This window comes from Sapajus apella, unplaced genomic scaffold, assembly GCF_009761245.1.
Source record: "Sapajus apella isolate SASKATOON/1434 unplaced genomic scaffold, GSC_monkey_1.0 scaffold63, whole genome shotgun sequence".
NCBI lineage: Eukaryota > Metazoa > Chordata > Mammalia > Primates > Cebidae > Sapajus > Sapajus apella.
In genome coordinates, this window is record NW_022437003.1 from 5,853,590 (window position 1) to 5,875,025 (window position 21,436).

Genomic DNA, 21,436 nt, shown 5'->3' on the forward strand with positions numbered 1-21,436 from the left:
AATTCTCAGAATCCAGAAAGCTAAATAGACTTATTTGATTGCTGTATATGCCCAGAGAATGGTAAGAAAAATAAGCAGAAATAAAATATTTCTAGAACAACATGCAGATCTACTTATTGCCTTGTGAGAGTATTAAAGGTCCAAAACGTTCTGTGAAAAGTAAAATGATAACTTCATCGGGTAAGATTTGTTTCCAGTTGACAGACACATTCTTGTATAAATGTCACATCATTCTTATTGAATCAAACCATATTTCACAAATGCAAAAAAAAAGGAACACTAAGAAAGTAGAGTATAAGAGAAAATGGAGGTAGACATGGCAAAAAAAAAAGTAATTAAAATTAAAATAAAGGATATGAGCCTAAATTCCCTGAAATATCCTTAAAATCCCACAGAATATTAACAAGAAAGTGCTTAGAATGACTTAAACACAAATAAAATGTCAGATCTCACTAATATATTAATCACACTAGACAATGATTTTTATTTGTACTTTCAGAAATAATGCATGTTACAAGACTTGTTGATTTCTTTTCACTGGTTTCTGAAACACAGCATTGAAATTAAACACTGCAGATAACAACTTAAAAGTTCCACACACAGCTCATTGCAAACTTGGAAAAAAACAAATGTAATACAGTGTACTGCTACATGAATTTTGGCATCTTTCAATTCTCCATGAAATCGGAGGGAACACAAACACTTTAAGGTGATTATCATCAAGAGATCTGTAAAAGGTGTTTAGTATAAAGTTTGTATTTTAAGAAGTTGAAGACTTGGAGAAACGTATTTCGAGAACATTTATGATGGGAGAAGAGTGTAGAATACAGGATATGAATTCAGATTTTCCTAGTTTGAGTTCTAATTTACAGTCAGCTATTTAATCACTCTGACATTGTTTGTAAAGCTACTTAATAAGGATAATTATTATAATAAAACTCCGTATTATTTTTGTTTAACTCAGAAGTAATATACACCAACCACCTGACATAAATAATGGCACAATAGTGAAGTTTAATTTTATTGTGTAGAATGATAAGAAGCCACTTCTTGTCAACAAGACAAAAGGCTACTTCCCTAACCTGAAATCAAGTGCACTTCAACACCAAAGTTGAAACCACCAACAGTTACAAATACTCACGTAAAGAGCAATATGTTTGGCCAATGTCATACAAAGAAACAGCTTGTGTCTATTACAAATGGCATTTATCATAAATCCTGCTGACAGCTTTGGTAAGAAGACCTCAAAAGGAAAATATTTGCAAAACTAGGAAATGCACTGAGGGCTCAAAGGAGAAAAAGACACTATTCCCTGCAAAAATACCTGTAAGAAAGCTTTGTTCTCAGTTGCTTTTTTTCTGTCAACCTAAAAACGACCAGTTTCCTCCATCAAATGCAAAAACCAGCAGAGGAAACAGAACTGATGGATGAGTTCAAAGCCAAATTTCTTTAAGCCTGTGATGGCAGGCAGAGCCACAGATAAAGAATGCTCCTTCAAGTAGTCTTATTTCTTGAACTTAATTTCACAGTCTATCAGCTACCTGAGAGACATTAGTCTCCTCAGCTTGATCAAGTCAAAAGCAAGATTTCACAGATATAAATAAAGAGAGGAGTAATGTCTTCTTTCAGGGGAGTATTATCCCCCAGAGACATGAACCAACTTCTTATAGCTGTTTACACCTCTGATGTTTTCTGAAAGGTTGGTTAAACCATGGAATACTTTTAATAGCTCCAGCTTCCCCATGTGAAAAAAAAAGTCCCAATAGTATCTTAAATGTGCAAATAAAGGACATTGCACCAGTGGATAAAATATAACCATAAGATTTATAATATTGGTGGTATTGTGTTATTGTTCTTAGCTATATTTTAAGACCTTTAACATACTTCTCTTAGATGATTTCAAAAACAGATCCTTTTAATTAATAGAAACAAAATTAAAACAAACAATTTTCAGAAGGTATTAGCCTTCTCTGGCAGGTTTGTGAATTGTGTAGTATAAGAAGACTAATGGAGGAAATTTTGATGTACTTAGGTATTAATTCATTTTTATGTATTTGTCTTTCCTCATTCTGAAAATGATTTAAGATGCCTAAAAACAACACAATGTGATTTTTAAAAATTAAAAATCACTCAATGAGGAAATGCAGGCAAATAAATGAAAGAAAGGATAGACTGGTGATTAGTACAAAAGCTACTGGCCATGTGGTTTAGTATATGTGTTGTTTTGTCTATGATTCAGAATTCATTTTCAGTGAAACAGTTGTCCAAATGGCTATGGGCCAACAGAGATTCTACTTTTCAAAGTCTGAGAAGGAATAAAGCGGTACTGACCTGTTTCCCCTGGAAAGTACTTCTTGGACCCCACCATGATGGTAGGTGGCCCAGTCTATTGGGCTGAAGTTCTGCATTTGACAGCCTGTACAGCCAGAGCTTAATAACTGGTGAGATTCTGGCAGAGGAAAAAGGGTATTCTCGGTAGAATGAAAGTTAAACTTTCTTCTCTATCATTCTGTATACCCTGCATATGGTCATCACAGATAATGCCTGCCAGAAAAGCTTCACGAGCCTCCCAAGGCAAAAGCATATCAGAAGAAAATAGCCTCAGCAATAATGTAAATAGCAGCTTTTATTGTAGATAGGAACACTTGAATCTACAGAGAGGATTTCCAAGGTCATGACTGTGTAGCTCTTCTCTCGCTCTGATTTTTACCCAGGGATGATCGATGTCAAGAATGACAAATAGATTTTCATATTGAGTTACAACTTAGCTCAACTGTTAATTGGTAGTTGATAGCTAACGCTGTACATTGAGCAAGATTCTGTGCCTGAATCTGGCCCCAGTGGGAAAGACTAATGTGATCAATTAATGATACTGACCGAGAGAGTGGGAATAAGAGTGGTGGCGAGTGCATTGAGCATATCTGGTTTCAAGAGTTTTCTGTTTCTTTTAAATTCTGATTATACCCCAGAGTTGTAGGAAATTGACCTTATGGTACCTATACTTCTTTCCTAAGACCTTTTAGAAAGGGTAATGAGAAGTCAAATATTTTCTCGATGCTATATAAGGAAAGACTCATGTCTTTCCCCCATTCTGTGATTGCTTCCATGTGTACCTGTTGTGAAAAAAGTACCAATATGAACAACAGCATATTCCATATATTGAAGAAAATTCTCTAATTTAAACAGAATTGATCTGGATTGCAGATAAAGAGCAATAAAAGGGATCCATATCCAGGATTATGCATTTTCTGTCATTACATTACAGATCTTTCCATTATATTAATTTGCTATTAAGACAGAAATAGGCAGTTATGACAATCTTCTGCTTCTTGTATGTAGGTGGTTTCCAATTTTAGACTCTTCCTATTATGGATGGTAGAATGATTTCGAGTCCAAGTAAGTCATGTTTGTCTTTTAAGATTCTGGAGGTATTACTTAATCCTCTAGGAATATGAAAAGTATTGTGGACATTATCATGATTGAAAGGGTAAACACAGATGTGTGTTGCCAGTGAATTTTTGAGCATGAATAGTGTGAGAACATCATCAATGGAATTCCAAGAACTTAAAATGCTGTGGGAAACTGGCTTTCAAAAAGTTACACAACATCTGACATGCAATTATCCTTCCACTAATCATTTCGCTAAGAGTCAGTACTGTTCATAAGGCTAGTTGGTTGCTTAAAAGCGTTTAGAGAAGAACATTTAAAGCTATAATGAAATTGTAACTGTAGACTGAAATTTGTAGTTGAAGATAATGATAGAATTCTGGCAGTTACCACTAATTTTCATATATAAATGTGTACGGCATGTTGATCCATGACTGGAGTCATTTGTGATGGTGTAAAAGATCATAAAACTTGCTTAGAGAGCTAAGGCTTCCCAGAATTGGCAGGTAAATTTCTTTTAAAGATGTTGAATGTATTTACATTTTTATTATTGAAATAGAAATCTGTTTGGTAGGAAGAGAGCAGGTGTCTCTGAAGAGATATCACAGTGGGAAATGTTTATGGAATTTCCATACTTGGTTTCTACCCAATAGTACATATTTCATAACATTTCAGCTAAATTAACACATTCATTTTTGTGTTATATGGGGGTGGGAAAGAACTAACCTTTTTAGTTTTTGAAAATTAATCACACATTTTTAGCTTTCATTTTCTTTTGAACTGAAAAATAAAAGTTGCAAATATGAACTTCCACCTTGGAAAGATTAAAAACTCATTCAGGTATGGAGAAAATCAATATCAAGACAGGAGAAAAAGGAAATGAGAAGGCTAAATTCTGAAGGTTGGAAATGTGACTCCTGTGCACAATGAGTCCTATCTTTTCAATGTTATCCCTGGTAGCTGCTGATCCCCACAAAGGACGACTGTGCTTTCAGAGAATCTCATAATCATCATTGATACCTCTAAGGTGGGTATTTAGAAGACGAAAACTTGACATGGTACTTGAGAAAAGCTACCCGACTGGGAATATGCATTAGGTTATGTGAATAAGAAGTAAATTTTTATTGTACTAAGTCAATGAGTTTTGAATTGGTTAGTTGCAGCTGCTAGCATCATTTTAAATAACATGAACTATTCTTATAATCTCTAGAAATTTCTCCTAAGTTTCTGAGAATAATAACAAATTAAGTAAAACAATGTTCTTGCTAGGTAAAGCCAGCTTTCAAGCAAGTGTTCTAAACCCCAAATCCCTCCTCTAGAGAAATTATAGAAGAGCCTCTAATTCTCCCCTCTCTCACATACTTACTTCCACTAAAGGGTTCACAGGAAAGAATATACCCACTACAAAGGTGCCATATAGAATGGATTACCTAGCAAATAGGACCTGGAAAAATTGTAACAAAGTAAGAAACATATATGTGGATTCTGCCCCAGATTCCTGGCACAGAGAGCTCCTAAAACCCTTGTGTATAGGGGTGGTAGGATAATTTTTGTTCTAATATTTAGTCTTTGACTCAGGTTTCTGACACAGAGCTCCTAAGACCTTTGTAATTTTCTGAGTGATAGGAGCATCTGACACAGAGCTCCTATATTTCTCGGAATTTCCTGGATGAGGAGTCTCTTTTGTTTTCTGGTTGCCAAGGAACCAACAATGTGATTACAATATTGGAAACTTCAGGTCCTGTCCCCCAATCCCTGGACCTCAGAGGAGAACATAGGGGCTGAAGGCTGAGTTGATCACTAATTCCAATGATTGAATCAATCATATCTATGTAATTATGCCTCCATAAAATCCCAAAATGACTGATTTCAAAGAACTTCTCAGTTAGTAAACGTAACTGCATGCCAGGAGGCTGATGCACTCCAGCTCAACCGGGATGGAAAATCCTACACTCAAGGCTCTTCCAGACCTTACCATATGTATCTCTTCATCTAGCTGTTCATCTGATTCTTCATTATACCCTTTATTAACAAACTGGTAAACAAAGTGTTTCCGTGAGTTCTATGAGACACCATAGCAAATTAATTGAACTCAAAGGAAGGGGCCATGGGACTCCACTTTTTATAGCCAGTTGGTCAGAAGCATAGGTCACAACCTGGGGCATACAATTGGCATCTTAAGTTTGGGCAGTTTTGTGGGACTGAGACCTCAACCTGTGGGATTTGATGCAATCTCCAGGTAGCTGTGTCAGTATTGAACTAAATCGGAGGACACCCAGCTGGTATCCACTGCAGAATTGCTTGGTGCATGAGAGACGCTTCACAGGCACCTGGTCGCAGAAGTGTTAAGCAGGTGTGTGAGTAGAAAAAACAGTATGGTTTTTCTATCCCTCATATATTCCCAACTCAGTTCGAGGTACTCCTAGTTTTCGAACAAGCAAACAAAACAATGAGCACCTTAACACTGAGCGCTATCTTAAGAAAACTGACTTACAGGCCTAAGAAAGTCAAGATGCTTTATCTCAGGTAACAGGTTGTACAGTAAGGTTCCTGGATATTTTGTTTATTTGCTCATTTGCCTTTTTTGCATGGAGTATCAAAGCAATAAAAAATTTTATGCCAGGATAATAGTGTGGCTGGAACATGAAATTTATAGAAGCAATAAAAGCAATGATTTATGTTCTAAACTAAAAGGGTAATCACATGATCAAAGAGTGGCAGAATCAAAAGTCAAGACTGCTGTCAGTCATCTGGAAGTTTTCAAATATTCAGATATTTGGCAGTAAACAAAAGGTTTGAATAAGTCACAATTTTTTCTTTAGCTTTTGAGAAATTTATTTTGGTATGTACATTAAATATTAATTGAGATAATATATTTCACATATGCATTTTAAATTGTACGGTAATGTAGTAATACCACTATTTTAAAACCTTCCGATACAGCTTTGGGAAGGTAGCCATTCAAAATATACTTTAAATTTGTTATTGCCTGATAGATTCTGCCCTTATTAAAAACATCTCTCCAGAGATACGACAATGGAGTAATTTTACTGAAACATTTCTTATTTAATTTTTCCCAGAATATTCTGAACGACCATATGGAAATGCAAATTTGTCAACTAAGTGAAGATTTTATGTAGTCATTGAAGGCGAAATATTAAAATGCAACTGTGAATCTAGACTCACAAGTTAAAAGAAAAAGAAAATCAGGCGGAGTCCTAAACAAATTAAGGCTGCTCTGGTTCATGCTCTGGCATTAGTGTTCCATATGAATTTTGCTAAAACACCTGCAAGTATTAGAATTTGTGGTCAACAATTGTGGATAGGTTACATTTTATTTGAATCCAAGATACTTTTAATCGCTCTGGGTCTGCATTATTGATAAGATCCATTGAAAGAAAAGATAGAATCCTTGAATTTATATTCTTTTTATGAGATTCCTAGATAAGAATTTTAGGATAATTATGGTGGGGGAATTGCCAGTTTAGCTTAACTGGGTGATAGCCTTTGCCTCACATAAATAACAGTAACAATAAGTAGTTAGCATATATCAGCCATTGGTCTTAGGTGCTATGCAGAATGGTTTTTGAAGAAATAAAACACATTCCATATTTTTGAAAAAGCTAACAATCTATTTATGTTTTGAAAAGCAAATGCCGTAAGGATTGATGTAAAACAAAATATTAAAATGTAAGTATTATGGGGATGCCAAAGAAGACTGGCATTAATGGGTAATATTGACTCTGAAGAGCTGAATATTTGAGGTTGATCTTAAAGTGTTATGATGGGCATAAATTAGTGAAGGGTAGGGAGGTAGTGTTTCAGACTACAGCAGGGTAAGAACAGGGAAGAAACGCTAGTGGAAATTTACATTTACAGACTTTTTCCTTTAGGTGAGAGTTTAATTTATGTCAAGAATGCAGCATCTAGGAATTGTACATTTTGTGCCTCTTTCAGCATATTTTTTAGTTCGTAATTTTCCTCTGGCCCTGGTTATAAGATATTTATGCTTGACTGTGCTCATTGTTTTTTGTGAACTTATAAAAATTACTTTTTTATTAGTCTATAAAAGCCATGTTTGGAGACAGCCTAAAATAAAAATTAATGCAACTTATCACCCTACAGCATGGAGCAAGTGCCTGTTTCAGTCTCTTATTTAAGCACCACAGATGCGTTGAAACCTAATAAAAACTGTTCCTTGGCCCATCAACCCTAACCAGAGAGTAAGAAGCTAAAAGTCTGTGAATTGCCTACAACCAAAGGGAAATCTTTTGAGAGCTGCATTGTTAAAACTCTGAGGACAGGTATGTTATGTCTAAAGGCATAAAGCCTGGGCTTTGTGAAGAAGCAAATGTCTATCACTTAGTAAATACTCTTCCTCCTTCATCACCTTGACTTTTTAAAATGATTATCCTTTACATTGTGATATGTCTGTCTTTGGCTTTGAAATATATTTTACTGGACAGAAAAGGAGGCTGCCTTCTTTACTGTCCTGAAATAGTAATTGCAAGTAGTAAGACATATGAGGTATGCTAATTTAAGGCATGTCAAGTAACTATCTCCCTATGTCCATGAGGGTGAGGGTAACGGGAAATACATAAAAATGAGCCAGTTTGGAAAATCATAACAATAAAGCAATAATAATGTTAATGATTATTATTATATTACAAGCACAAACATAGCACACAGCCCTGTGGATGTGATTGCTTCCCAGCAGACAGCTTGGGCCTCACAGTTAGTTCACTTCTGAATGTGTCCAGGGATGCTGTGCAGATGGTCAGTACTTGCAGTGTGAGCCAGCTCACTGGTATACAGGAAGCCAGAGTTAGAAAGGAGAGAGCAAAATAGAAGGTGTGTGTCCTGGACTTTCCCATCCAGCCTTCTCATGAGATAGGCCGACAGCCTTCAACAGGTGATGCTTCCTTCAGTAGCCCCACCTCCCTTGGCTCCTGCCCCAACCCAGCTTGGGAGTCTTCATGGGAACAGCATGCCCTTGTCTTCATCAAAAGCAGCCCTGCGGGGAGGAGGCTCAGAAGGAACTAGTAGGAAAACAATCTTCTAATACTTTTTCCTCAGGTGTTCTCCAGATACATTCTCAAGGACATAATCATCTGTGAATGCGGAATTTTATTTCTCTGCCTCATTCTGTTAGAGCTGTAAAAACCAAACTCTCTATCTAGTTAGTCTTTAGGAAAAGGATGCTGGCCCTCCCAAATGTGCTAAGAAGCCAGTTAAAATGATCTGGGTGTTAAGGCGGCCACAGTGGAAGAATTCTACCTAAATAGATACCGTCTGTACCCCCAGAGCAAGCGCATCACATCCAGCTCCTGACCTGATTCTCTCTGAGCTATGGCTCTTGTGGCTCGGTCCACAAGTCCATGCCTGGGGTTCCCAGGACACAGACCAACTGGTTGTGCAATGAAGACTTTATGAGAAACTTTGTTTTCTCTTTTCCTAAGGGCCTGAAATCAGCAAGCCAAAAAGCATTTTATCCTAATATAGAAAAGAATTAGACAGCAGATGCTACTTCACAGCAGCCTGTGTGCTGGGGATAGAAAAAAAAATGGCGTAGCCTTCTCTCTGGCAAGACTTAGGACTGAATCATCATGGGAGTGTTTGTGGTAAAATGATATTTTTCCTTTAGATAGTGGAATTATTATCGTTGGGCTATAGACAGCTAGTCCAGAGTGACTTTGATGAAACACACACAGAGAGTGTGTCTTTGGCTCCAAGGGAACAAAATATCCAAGAATATCGGTCATGGGAGGAGAGCAGATAGGAGACCCTGGAAAAAAGTTGGCTGAGATCAAGAAGGGAAGAGAGCCAGCAAAGTAATGAAGAGGATTTGTTTTGTTTTTGAACTAAGGATGGGGATTCGGTCATGTCTCCATAATCGTGTGAACACAAAAGGTCACCTCAAAGAACAATGTTCCCAGTGGCCTCCATGAAGCAAGCTACAAAATCAATTCTACATCATCTAACCAAAGACCACCACTAAGGGCTAGAATGCTTTCTTAGAATTGATGAGTGAAAATGCAATTTTATCTATATGACCTCATCGCCCAGAGGCTTATTCAGATCATGAAGGGAAAGGAGAAAAGAGAGTTATTGAAGTTCCTCAAATACTGGACAATACTGGATTTTTCCCATGTCTTCCTTTTTTGTTGTTGTTGTTGACAGGGTCTCACCGTTGCCCAGGCTGGAGTACAGTGGCACGATCTCAGCTCCCTGCAACCTCTGCCTCCATGGTTCAAGTGATTCTCGTGCCTCAGCCTCCTGAGTACCTGGGACTACAGGTGCCTAACACCACACCTGGCTAATTTTTGTATTTTTTGGTAAAGACAGGGTTTCACCATGTTGGTCAGGCTGGTTTCAAACTCCTGGACTCAAACAATCTCCTGTCTTGGCCCCCCAAAGTAGGGATTACAGGCATGAGCCACCACGCCTGGTGATTTTTTGCATTTCTAATGTATTCGGTTTTCATCTATACCTGGCAGTTGCATGAATATCCAACTTGACTCCTTGCCACTAGTGTCTTCTCTCATTTAATCAATTCTTCCAGTTGGCCTTTGTTTTATCTTTCTAAATGATTAAATTTCCCTCTGCAATTCCTTCCCTTTGCTAGCTCCTCATGAACTACCAAAGTCCAGCTTCTTCAACCTGAACATCATCTATAAAATATGGATACTCCCTGCCTCCTCCAATCCTACCTCCCAACAGTCCTCTGATCCAATATGACTTTCTTCTCACTATTCCTGGAAGATATCTCCTCTTGCATTTCTATGTATTCAGTTGATTATGTTGTTCTCATCAAAAATGGGCACCTCCTTATACACATCTGCTTATCCAAATCTGTCCACTCCCCAAGCCCCTCCTTCAAGATCATCTTCAGTGTTCCTCCAGATGTGTCTTGCATATCTCTGAATTTCTATAGCATCTAATGCTTATACTTTTGTAATTTTAGCACTCCATTTAGGCTTATTCAGATTTTGTCAAACATTATTATGTATTTGTATAGAATGTCTTTTCCATTGAAAGAAAAATCTCCTCTATAACATGGACTATGTCACAGACATTTTAATATCACTCATAATAGTTCAAACAGTTTAATATAAACATTCAAAATCTTTTTGTTCCCAAATCAGTCTACACGTAGCCTTTAAACCTCATTGCCAGGCTTTGAGAATGGGAAAATAAGTCCAACTGAGGCAATTTATTAGAAGGCCTTTTAAAGTCATCATGCTTTTGTCTCTTCTTCCCCCATTAGGTCAAGAGATGAGAGTAACCTTTGGGCTAATGAAGACATAGATGACATCAAGCCCAAAGACTCTCTGAGCAAATGGCCAATCCTCAGAGGTGACTGAGGTCACACAACTATAAGATATAAGCAGGAACTTAAAAATCACATGTCCAGACTCATCACTTGGTATATTTTTTCTCCTTTGGTTATACTGTTTCCCATCCTAGCTTTTCTATGGCTGGTGGGCCAACAAATATTGGTTAATTCAATTTTAGAAAAGAAAAACTAAAGAAATGAAAGCAGTAAGGGAGGGAAAACAAAACGTAAGGTTCGTGTGAAAAGGCTCTTAACTTTTCAGTTAGGTTTTCAACGCTTCAGGAATCTAGGGCATGGCTCTCAATTATGGCTGTGCTTTTGCTCACTTTGATTCTGTTTTGATATTTTCTTTTTGACATTTCAGAAGTTGCTTTGGATCGAATGGACCATATTGCTTATACCACTAATTATGATCCATTGCCAAAAAAGAGCCACAGATACCCTCCATACTGTTGGACTACTGTTTCTTTGTTGTGGATAATTCTACCTGAGGCAAGGTAAAAATCACAATGCTAGACCTAGGGAAGATAACTACCCAAAAGGGTTCTAATAAAATTATTGATGAAATATTTAAGGTGGACAAATGCATAAAATGTAAAAAAAAAAAAAAAAAAAGTGGAAATTTGATGCACTTTAGAAATACTCTAAGGCCATTACTTTTATGATTTAGGATGTCAAGAGGTATTTCTAGAAGGAATAAAATTATCATATCAGTATGGTTTTGTAGAAAGAATTCTAAACCATGATTTAAGAGTCCTTGAATTTAGCTCTTTATCAAGGTATTGGTCATTAAATTCCTTGATTCTCAGTTTCCGCATAAGATGAGAAGTATACAACTCACTTATTTGCTTTATTATTGGAAGTATACATAGAAGTGTGTGAAGATTTATTCAGACATTGAATTTATTTTTTGTGGACTTAAAGCAGGGTTGTTCCCTGGGCTGAGACTTATTTTACTGGCTATGTTATACTGATTTTCCATGTGCATTTGCTAGGAAGAAAATAGTAACAGGATTTTTATTTTTTAAATGTGGGGCCTACCATTCAGGCTACATGACAGATGAATTCAACCATATAGCATACAATTTTTTTATTCTTTATGCTTCCATGTTATCTTCCCACCATTTCTCTCTATGTCCCACATTCTGTCACCCCATTCTGATCACTGGCAATCACTGTACTGTTTTTTCCTTGCTCTGCTCTCCTAACCAGATAGATCCACAACTGACAGGAACTTATCGCGAGAGACACAACAACTCACAACATAGAAGCCGTACATGAACCTGACAGCCCTTGCTAGGGGTGGGTGCGCACAGGATAATGATGGAGCAGTTGGCAAATAACTAGCAGTTTGGCTCATTTACACTGAAGAACTTTGCACGCTGGGGTAGTTATGTGCCCATTTATTGCCACAGGCAGTATAAATCCAATTTCATCCACTTAACCCTTTACTGTGATTGTTGCTGAGAATGCACTTACATAGCCTCATGGTAAAAGAGATTCTCAGGACTGAGAAAAATGAAAAGAAAAGAAAAGAAAAGCCAAAACTCACTTTCTAATTTGCTTTCTCATAGTCCCCTTTAGGGCCACCACAGATCAAACATAACTAGTGTTTCCGCAGAGCAACTTTCTTTTCATATGTGCAAAGCGAATTCTGTTAATACAATGGTTACTTACGATCTAAGTAGGTCTCAGTTTCTGCTTTCAGCTTGGTGTACTTTATAGCTGACCAAACTTCAGTGATAAGATCCAGGAAAAAAAAAATTAAATAAAACAAACATGTAGAAAATTAAAATTTAAAAATAATATGTACTGTTTATAATAGCTCAAAAATTATCAAATTCTCAGGAAAGACGTGTAATACTTCTGCACTGAAAATTAGAAACAGTATTCAGAGAAATGTAAAAACTTCTAAATAAAAGCATATTCCATGTTTATAGACTGAAGACTCAATATTTTATTTTTTAATTATATACTAAAAATATTCTTAAACTCAGGGGGTGAATTGTAAAGTGTACATTTTATGAATTATGTCCTAGTTCTGGCCACACTAGTGTTAAGATTCCAGCTGCTGACAGCAACTTGCTCCCCAGAGAGGGCCATTTTATATCCTAACAGTGTCAAAACAAGGGTTGCTTCACTCGCAGTTCTTTAAGATCTACAGTCAGATGGGTGGGGTGGCAGGATCTGGTATATGCAGTAATCATATTCCAGATTAACATACTAGAGGTTGCCAAGTTGCCTATAACCAATCATAAAAAGGGGGCGAACAGTAACGCATGTAGAATGATTAATAACTGTACAGTGGGTTAACTAGTGGCCACTCCAAATTCACAAGACACAATTTTTTTCAAGGGTTTCTAGTCTTTCCACACTAATGTATACGGTTATCACAATTCCTATCAAGATGCCAATAGGTTTTGCTGCTGTTGTTATTACTGTTGTGTTGTCACAATGGTGGGGTGTGAGTGTGAAGATTGTCAGGCTTATTTTAAAATATACATGCAAATGACAGGCTAGCTTGAGGAAACACAATTTGGAGCACTAACACTATCAGATAAAAAGATTTGCTCCAAAGTTTCATAATTAAGACAGTGAAGTGTTGGTTCAGTGATAGACCAATACAACAGAGTAGAGAATCCAGAAATAGACTCACAAACATATAGTCTCCTGGGGCATAACAAAGTGTAACTGCAATGCAGTGAAGGAAAACATTGTATTTTCAATAAATAATGTCACCTGAGATGTATATTTATAGATGAAGAATTAATTTAAATCATAGTTCAAGGTGGCTCATCGATCTAAATGTAAAAGGTAAAACCCTTGGACCTCTAGAAGAGAATATTTTCATGCCACTTGGGGAGAGAATGATTTTTAAAACAGGACTCAAAAATTACTAATTATAAGTAAAATTTTGATGAATTCAAATTAAAACAGTTTCATTAAAACATACCATTAGGAGAGTGTTAAGGCAAGCTACAGAGAGGGAGAAGACATTGGCAATGCATACACACACACACACACACACACACACACAAATAATTATATTGGGAATATATAACAAACTCCTATCAGTAACAAAAAGATATATCAGTAGAAAAATAAGGTAAGAATTTCAACAAGCACTTCTCCAAAAAGCACATCCAAATGGCCAATAAGCATATGAAAAACATCTACCTTCATTAGTTGTCAAGGAAATTCTAACTAAAACTAAAACATAAACCTCCTACAATACAACCAGATCGGCTGCAATAACAAAGGCTGACAATATCAAGAGATTGTAAGGATGTCGGGTAATGAGAAGCCTCATACACTTCGAATGAGTGTGAAAATAGGTACAGCTGTTTGAAAAGTTTGGCAGTGGCCACCAAAATATGTAATATACATAGTTTATGACCTAAATATTTGTGCTCAACAGAAATACATATGCCTGTGTTCCCAAATGATGTTGATCATAATACCATTTGTAAGAGCACAAATATCAATAGACATTTAAAATATTGTAGATAGCGGGAATAAAGCAATGAGAATGTTTGAATGACATGAATAATCTCTGCAAACACTATTGAGTGAAAGAAACCAGACATAGAAGCGTACACACTATATAATTCAATTTATGTAAATTTCAAATACTGGCTAAACTATGTTGTCAGAAGTCATGAAAGTGATTACTTTTTGAGGGATTGTGACTGGGCAGGACATGGGGGGGGCGCTTCTTGGGTGCTAGTTAATGTTCCATCTCTTAGTCTGATGAATAAAGGGGTGTGTTCATTTTGTTCAAAATCATCAAACTAATCAGGTAAGATTTTTGCTTTTCTACACGCATACTATACTTCATTAAGAGCTTTCTCAAAAACAGTCCAGATCACCTATTCCTTCTGCTTCTACTAATCATGTTAAGTCATCTAATGCAATTACTGTTCTCTAAAATTGCTATGTAATATCGGTACAGTATGTAGAACTTCATCTAAAATAATCAGGAAAATCCAACTCTAAAGATTTAATGTTGTTGTCTTTTAAAAATCAACACACATACAATCAAGTTGTAAAGGACCCAGCTTGTCTATTAGAGACAGGAGATTCAGACCAAGAAGAGAATTTTAATATGGTCATGCATTATCTATAGCTTGTAGGATGAATAAAGATAAGAATTAGAGTGGACTTAACTGAAAATAGCCTTGTGATAAAAACAAGTCACTTTATTTCAATGACACTCACTTCCACTGTGATTTTTATCTTGTGCTTATTTAGTTTCTAGGCCCAAACCAAGCATTCTTTTTTTTTTTTTTTTAATTTTCTTTTCTTCTTCTTTTTTTTAATTCTCGGCAAAGTCAATGTAACCTACGGAAATGGAATTGCCCTTTTGCACAATGTCACTGAAAATGTAGTAGAGAAGGAAAGCTGGTGTGAAACAAAAAGTATTTGTGAAGTCTGAACTACTTGTTCTGAACTTGAATTTCAAAAACGTTGTTTGAAGTGACTCTGATGTTATTTTGATTTACTATATAAGAAACAGCCATTTCTTAGCTCAGGCTTGCAAGCTAGTCACATAAATTAAAGCAGAATCTCATGAGGGCGGATGAGAGAGAAAGAGAAAAGATATGTAGCTTCGTACAGGGAAGTGGAAGTGTATGTTTTAAGTAAAACTTTGAGGGGACATTGCCAGATTAAAATTCTTGTTGTTAATTTTCCAAATGACACCCTCCTCAGTAAACTTAAATACTACGCCAACTTCAGTTCATTCAGATACATAACCTACGATAGTAACTTAGCTGCTCCTCTATTCCATTCTAGTTTCTCTTGTTGCTCTGACTTTACATTTGGCCATCAAAATATTAAGACAGAGCCGCCTTGAAGTAATTTTCCCAAAGGCATGGAAATATAATAACTTAGGGCATTTTTTAAATGTAGCTTGAAATTTCTAGGTAAGGAAATATAAAACTGATGGGAGTGAGAGATGAGAGGGTAAGCAGCCATCCTTAAACTAATCGTGAGAGATTAGGAGGATGACATCTTGTAACTGGGATTCTTTGAGAAGGTGATAAAGGGTGAATAAATGGGTTGTCACTGGTCATTTAACTCCAGGATGTTTGCACCACTACAGTTTAATATGTACCATTAGAAGACTACAGTTACTTGAAGATGAGGGTAGATATTAACAAGGCCATGTTAAATTTACTGTGATCAGCAAATAGCTCACTATAGGTGAATCTGGAATTATACCCCTCCGGTTTAGCAAGAATAAACTGCAGTTGTCTGACAAGGACAAAAAACCAATATTCAGTAAAAGACATTTCACAGAAGGTCTGTTCAGAAGGAAATAAAATTTAATTTCTAAGAATTTTTGTCGCTAAAGTTGCATTTTTAAAATGTGATAAGCAGCCTCGGTAGAAACTCATACAACTAACTGAACCATCCTATACACACAGCAGTTTTCACCACCTCTTAAGAGACAACAGCTGATTATTTTGATATGCCTCCTTCCTAGACAAAAGTTCATTGTCTCTGGATTAGCCCCATATTTGGAATCATAGCATTTTTTTAAAAAAGTCTATGCACGTTAATATTGAACAAATCCAGCATGCTAACTTGCTCCAGAGTAAATCACTGTATGGTCTAAGACTAATAAACACCCCTCTCCTCCCCCTTACCACCAGCATTTGATCATATACCACAGCACTAATGATGGCATGAAGAAAGAAACAGTAATCAAACTACTCCACTGCAAACAGAAAGGTTATACTGAGGCTCAAACCATATTCTCTTTAGGTGGAGAAATGGGGTGCATCTTTCTCAATGAAATACAGAAAAGATCCTGTGCTAAGTTGTGGCCAGTGCTTCCCTGTAACCAACCAAGCAAAGCTGGAAAGTTATTAGAAGGCAGCTTTTTTCAGTGCTGGTACTTAACGATATACATGTTGACATGGACACTGGAAACCGTAGCATGAATACCTTAGCCAAGATAACTGGGCATTTATCATGTCTCATTCAATACAATAAAGAAGTTAGAAAATAATGCACTCTGTGACATCTTGTATCTGCCATGTAAAATTTTAATCATGTATATGACCTTGTATTTATGAATCTATATTTGCTCATAATGGTTGCTACTGAAAAATCGGAGAGCTCAGAAGTAACTTCTATCTATATTTTTGGTAAATAAGGTGACACTGATTCTAGATCTTATCAAGGTATTAGACAAACCAAGTTATTCCATTGAGTAAAAAATGAAGAGATTTTGACCCCAGGCTTCTAATACTACACTTGCCTCAGTACACATGGAAGGCAAATCATTTATACACAAATACTCACATTTGCATTTTATAATTGGTATTGTAGTAAATAGTTTCTAAGCAAAATGAAATTCAGTTTAATTATTAGGAATCCATGTTCCCAAAAGGCAAAGCTACAAGTGTATAACTAGTTCATCAGAATAGGAAAGCAAAGGGTTATATGATTTGAGAAAGCCAGAGAATTCATAGATAGAAAGTTGTAATTCCTGTCACATGTTATATATAGACTAGGAGCTGAAACCCAAAGAAGTTCAATTATTTGTCCAAGTTCATACTACTAGTTGGGGGTGAAACCAGGGCTAAAAGAGAGAGCTTTTATGTGTGATCCAATTCTTACACCACAATACTGTGCTTCCTATTGAAGATTAGATTTTCGTATCTGTAGGTGAATACACTTTAACGCAATTTCCTTCTAAGTGATTGTTAGGTAAATATGTTTACTTTCAAAAGCAGCCATATTGCCTAAGGAGGTCAGCAGCAGCTTTTAATGCAGTCTTCATTGTCAGTTGTTCTGGGCTCCACCTGAAAGCAATAGTCTCCAGAACCCTTTGCAACCCAAACTCAGAACGTGTTAAAATCCCTGGAGACCACTTTGCCATGGGGCCCTAAAGAATTCAGGCCATCACTAACAAGAGTCCAGAAATAAACTCAGTGGCTAATATGGTTCATGGAGTCCCCACATAATGTGAGGCTATGGGTTCTCGGCCAATGTTTGGCCCTGTAAGCCTTAGCCTGTGGAAAACCAGGGCTTGGAGGACATCTGAAGACCTCTTGACTTAAAAAAAAAAATTTCTTTCCCTCTTGAATTTTAAATAGAGCTGAGCTGTGAGAATCCTTTTAAAGTTGACAATTTCCCAAAATAGAGTATGCACATTGCCATTGCTAGGTGATATGAGTAGAGTTGATTTCACCCAAGTCCTACATTTAAAACCAGAAAGCTAAAAGAGACCATTACTCTTTTTTCAATTAAGAATATCAATTTGACAGATACTTTACTCACAACAGCCCGGTAGCCATCTACCCAAATGGCACGTAGTCATGCATTTTCTTTCCTTCTAAGAACTAGCTATGTTTCATGATTTTCACATATATTTATACAGAAGAGGAAATGCTCAAAGATGATGCTTAGCTCAAATATGTACTCTTAGTGACTTAGTGGAAGGGAGGACCATTAAGAAAACTGAAACGAGAAGAGAAGCAGGTCAGTGTGGGAGAGGGGTCGATAGGCACAGCTGGTACATCATGTAGCTATCCATCCAGTTAATACTTATAAAATAAACTCTATTTTCTTGCAAGAAACTCACTGTGTTACATCAGAAATCGATCAAAAAGGAAACAAAGAAACATAATTATTTATAGGTACATATCCTGGTGGATTTTTCCAGCAGATAGGTTCAAAGTACTAGCTTGGGGATGAAATAAAAATTTACAGATGTTTGTATGGGAGAGGGTAAACAAGGAGCATAATGATTCTTACAAATGGTACCAGAATTCTTTTTAAGGTGGCACTTATGTTTGTTTGGAAATATAACTTAATTCCTTGGGGGAAAAAATCAAGATCTTTGTTACTGGTTGGCTCTGAAGTTTCCAAAAATAGAGCTAAGTTGTTCTGTTAGATAAAAGAGTGGCATGTGAGTTTGATTTGGTGGGAAGGTGGGGATGCAGGATGGGACAGACGATTCTAGAAAACTTCTAAAAGTGGGGTCTGCAGAATTCTAGGGGTTCCTGATACTCTTTTAGAGAACCTGAGAAGTCTAAACTATTTATAAGAGAATACTTAGGTGTTACCTGCTTTTACTTATGACACTGGCATTTGTACTATTGGTACAAATGCAATGGTTGGTAAAACTGCTAGTGCCTGTGTGAATGAAGGCAGTGGAACTAAAGAATATTTTTTAAAGCCAATTTCATTTAAAAAAAAACATCTTTTGGATTTGTGCAGTGGCTCATGCCTGGTAATTCCTGCACTTTGGGAGGCTGAAGTGGAAGAATCACTTGAGCCCAGTAGTGTGAGATCAGCCCTGGGCAACATAGTGAGATCCTGTCTCTACAAAAAACTTCTAAAAATTAGCAGCATGGTGGTGCATGCCTGAAGTCCCAGCTACTCAAGAGGCTGAGGTGGGAGGATTATTTGAGCCCAGGAGGTCGAAGCTGCAGTGAGCCATGAGTGTCCCACTGCACTCCAGCCTGGGCAACAGAGTAAGGTCTGTCTCAAAAGCAAGTCTTTCATAAAACAGTAAGCATTATTAATTTTATCAAATCTTAATTATTGAGTTTATATCTCCCAAGTATATTTTTGGGTATGGTCATATTTTCTTCATAAACTTCAGCAAAAATTATTACAACAGGTAGAATACAGAAACAGATATGAGAATCAGCCATATTCTATTAAGCCAAACATTCAAAAGGTTTGCAGAAATAAACACTTCATGTTCTCACTCCTAAGTGGGAGCTGAACAATGAGAACGCTTGGACACAGGGAGGGGAACATCACACACTGGGGCCTGTCGGGAGGTAGGGTCTAGGGGAGTGATAGCATTAGAAAAAATACCTAATGTAGATGACGGGTGGATGGGTGCAGCATATCACCATGGCACATGTATACCTATGTAACAAACCTGCATGTTCTGCACATGTACCCCAGAACTTAAAGTATAATAATAAAAACTTACACATGTAACCAAACACCACCTGTACCCTAAGAACCCACGGAAAAATAAAAACATTTAAAAGATTAAAAAAAGTTTTGCGAAAATAAAAACAATGCCACAGTTCATACGTTGTAGAGGAGAGCAGCGATGCCACCCAACAGAGCAGCTGCAACCACAAGTGAGTATTAACATTTAAATTAACTACAATCACAGTAAATATCTAACTCTCAGTCATATCAGCTCACTTCAAGGGCCCAGTGGTCACATGAGCACAGAATGCATTTCCATTTTTAGAGTTCTACTGGGCAGCGTCGTTACAGAGTAGATATATAAAGGTAACATTTTATTCTGTGTTTCTAGACAAAAATGAAGTTTTTAAGAACAAAGTAATTGCTTTCATCGCAATGTGTAAAAATAACCATTTTTCACTAAAACTGGTCTCTGTTCTCCTCTTCAGCTTCCCTTCTTTTGGGGACTTGGAATCGCTGGTCATTTCAGATCAAGGAGCAGAGGAAGTAAGCATGTTTATCTACTCCACAGCCCAGAAGGTGTCAACCTCAGGCTGTTCCCAAGCAGTAAGGTCAATTTCAGTCTAAAGTCCCTGATTTCAAAGTGGCCCTGTTGTCAATGGAGCTCTTCTGTTGTCAGAAGGGGGAGAGAAAAGGCAAAAAGATTCTTCTTTCCAACATGAATTCAAGTTACCCTGCAAGCTGAACCTTCTTAATGGCACATTTGCCCCCAAAGACATAGTTCCCTCTTCTATGTCCAAGTCTACAATGCTTATGACACACATTTCTGATAATATGGCTCTACCCCAGAGATTTAAGATTGCTAGAAACTGGGACAAGAGAATGCCTGTTAGCTGATGCCAATGCTTTGCTTTCCCAATATTTTCTCTTCCTGTGATAACAACCATCATCATTCTTTTTTTTAGGAGACAGAAACCCACGCACAGAAATTTGTGCGCTGTTATTCGCAAGGTAACGATATTTGAGTGTTTACTTTCACGCTGGTGTTAATTAGTTCACAGCATATTTAAGTCTGGGAACAAGGCAAGTCAGCTACATCTCTGAAGGACATCTTTTACACAGCTACATTATGTTCTGACAAAATCCAAGCGGCATTGCCAAGACACCAATGGTGCCTGGTAAACACAGTTTTGGCAGAGTGCAGAAGGATTTTTCTCTACTGGCAACCAGGCAAATCCAGGTTTACAAATGTGCCACTCTTGGTTAATTAGTGGCAGTGCTGGCCTTTAATTTAATTTAAAGCAACGTGAGAAAAAAATCAGGAAGAAAAGAAAAGTGGGTAAACAAGCGCACTAGTCTCACGGCTGGACAAAGGAAGTCACACAAGCATGAACGATCCAGGCCTGCAAAGAGCTTGATGGATGTGGTTGCTTCTGAAATACAAGAACATCTGGCTATACCGCACAGCTGAGGGGGAAAAAAAAAGAAGGGTCCAAATTCATGGACACATTTCTGTCAGAGTCATCGACAAACAGATGGCACTGGTTCCAAATAAAGTTCCACAGATATGCTGAGAGGTTTTGAAATCTCATGTGCCCATAAATGCATTCTTTTTACCCCTTTATTTCTGGCTCAGTAACTTGTCATTAGCTCCTTCCCTATCACTATCCTTCCCTCCTTCACTGTCTTCTGAGCAGCGACATTTCTGAAGGCAGAGGCTGTGGTTGCCTGAAGAGGTTCTGTGCTGTGCTGTATTCTTAACCAAGTCTGGTGGATGCAATGAGGAAGAACCCTGTATCA

At 37.1% G+C, this 21,436-nt stretch overlaps 1 long non-coding RNA gene across 2 annotated transcripts; it reads left to right on the forward strand.

Annotated features, from left to right (window-relative positions):
* The first annotated feature begins 1,663 nt into the window (after positions 1-1,663).
* On the forward strand, positions 1,664-20,574 carry LOC116529741. 2 transcript variants are annotated; one of them, XR_004259646.1, is made up of 4 exons: positions 1,664-6,169; positions 6,468-7,691; positions 11,088-11,220; positions 20,125-20,574. It is a non-coding gene; the product is annotated as an uncharacterized LOC116529741 (long non-coding RNA). The 2 variants fall into 2 exon arrangements; XR_004259645.1 differs by having other exon boundaries at positions 1,664-7,691.
* The last annotated feature ends 862 nt before the right edge of the window (positions 20,575-21,436 follow it).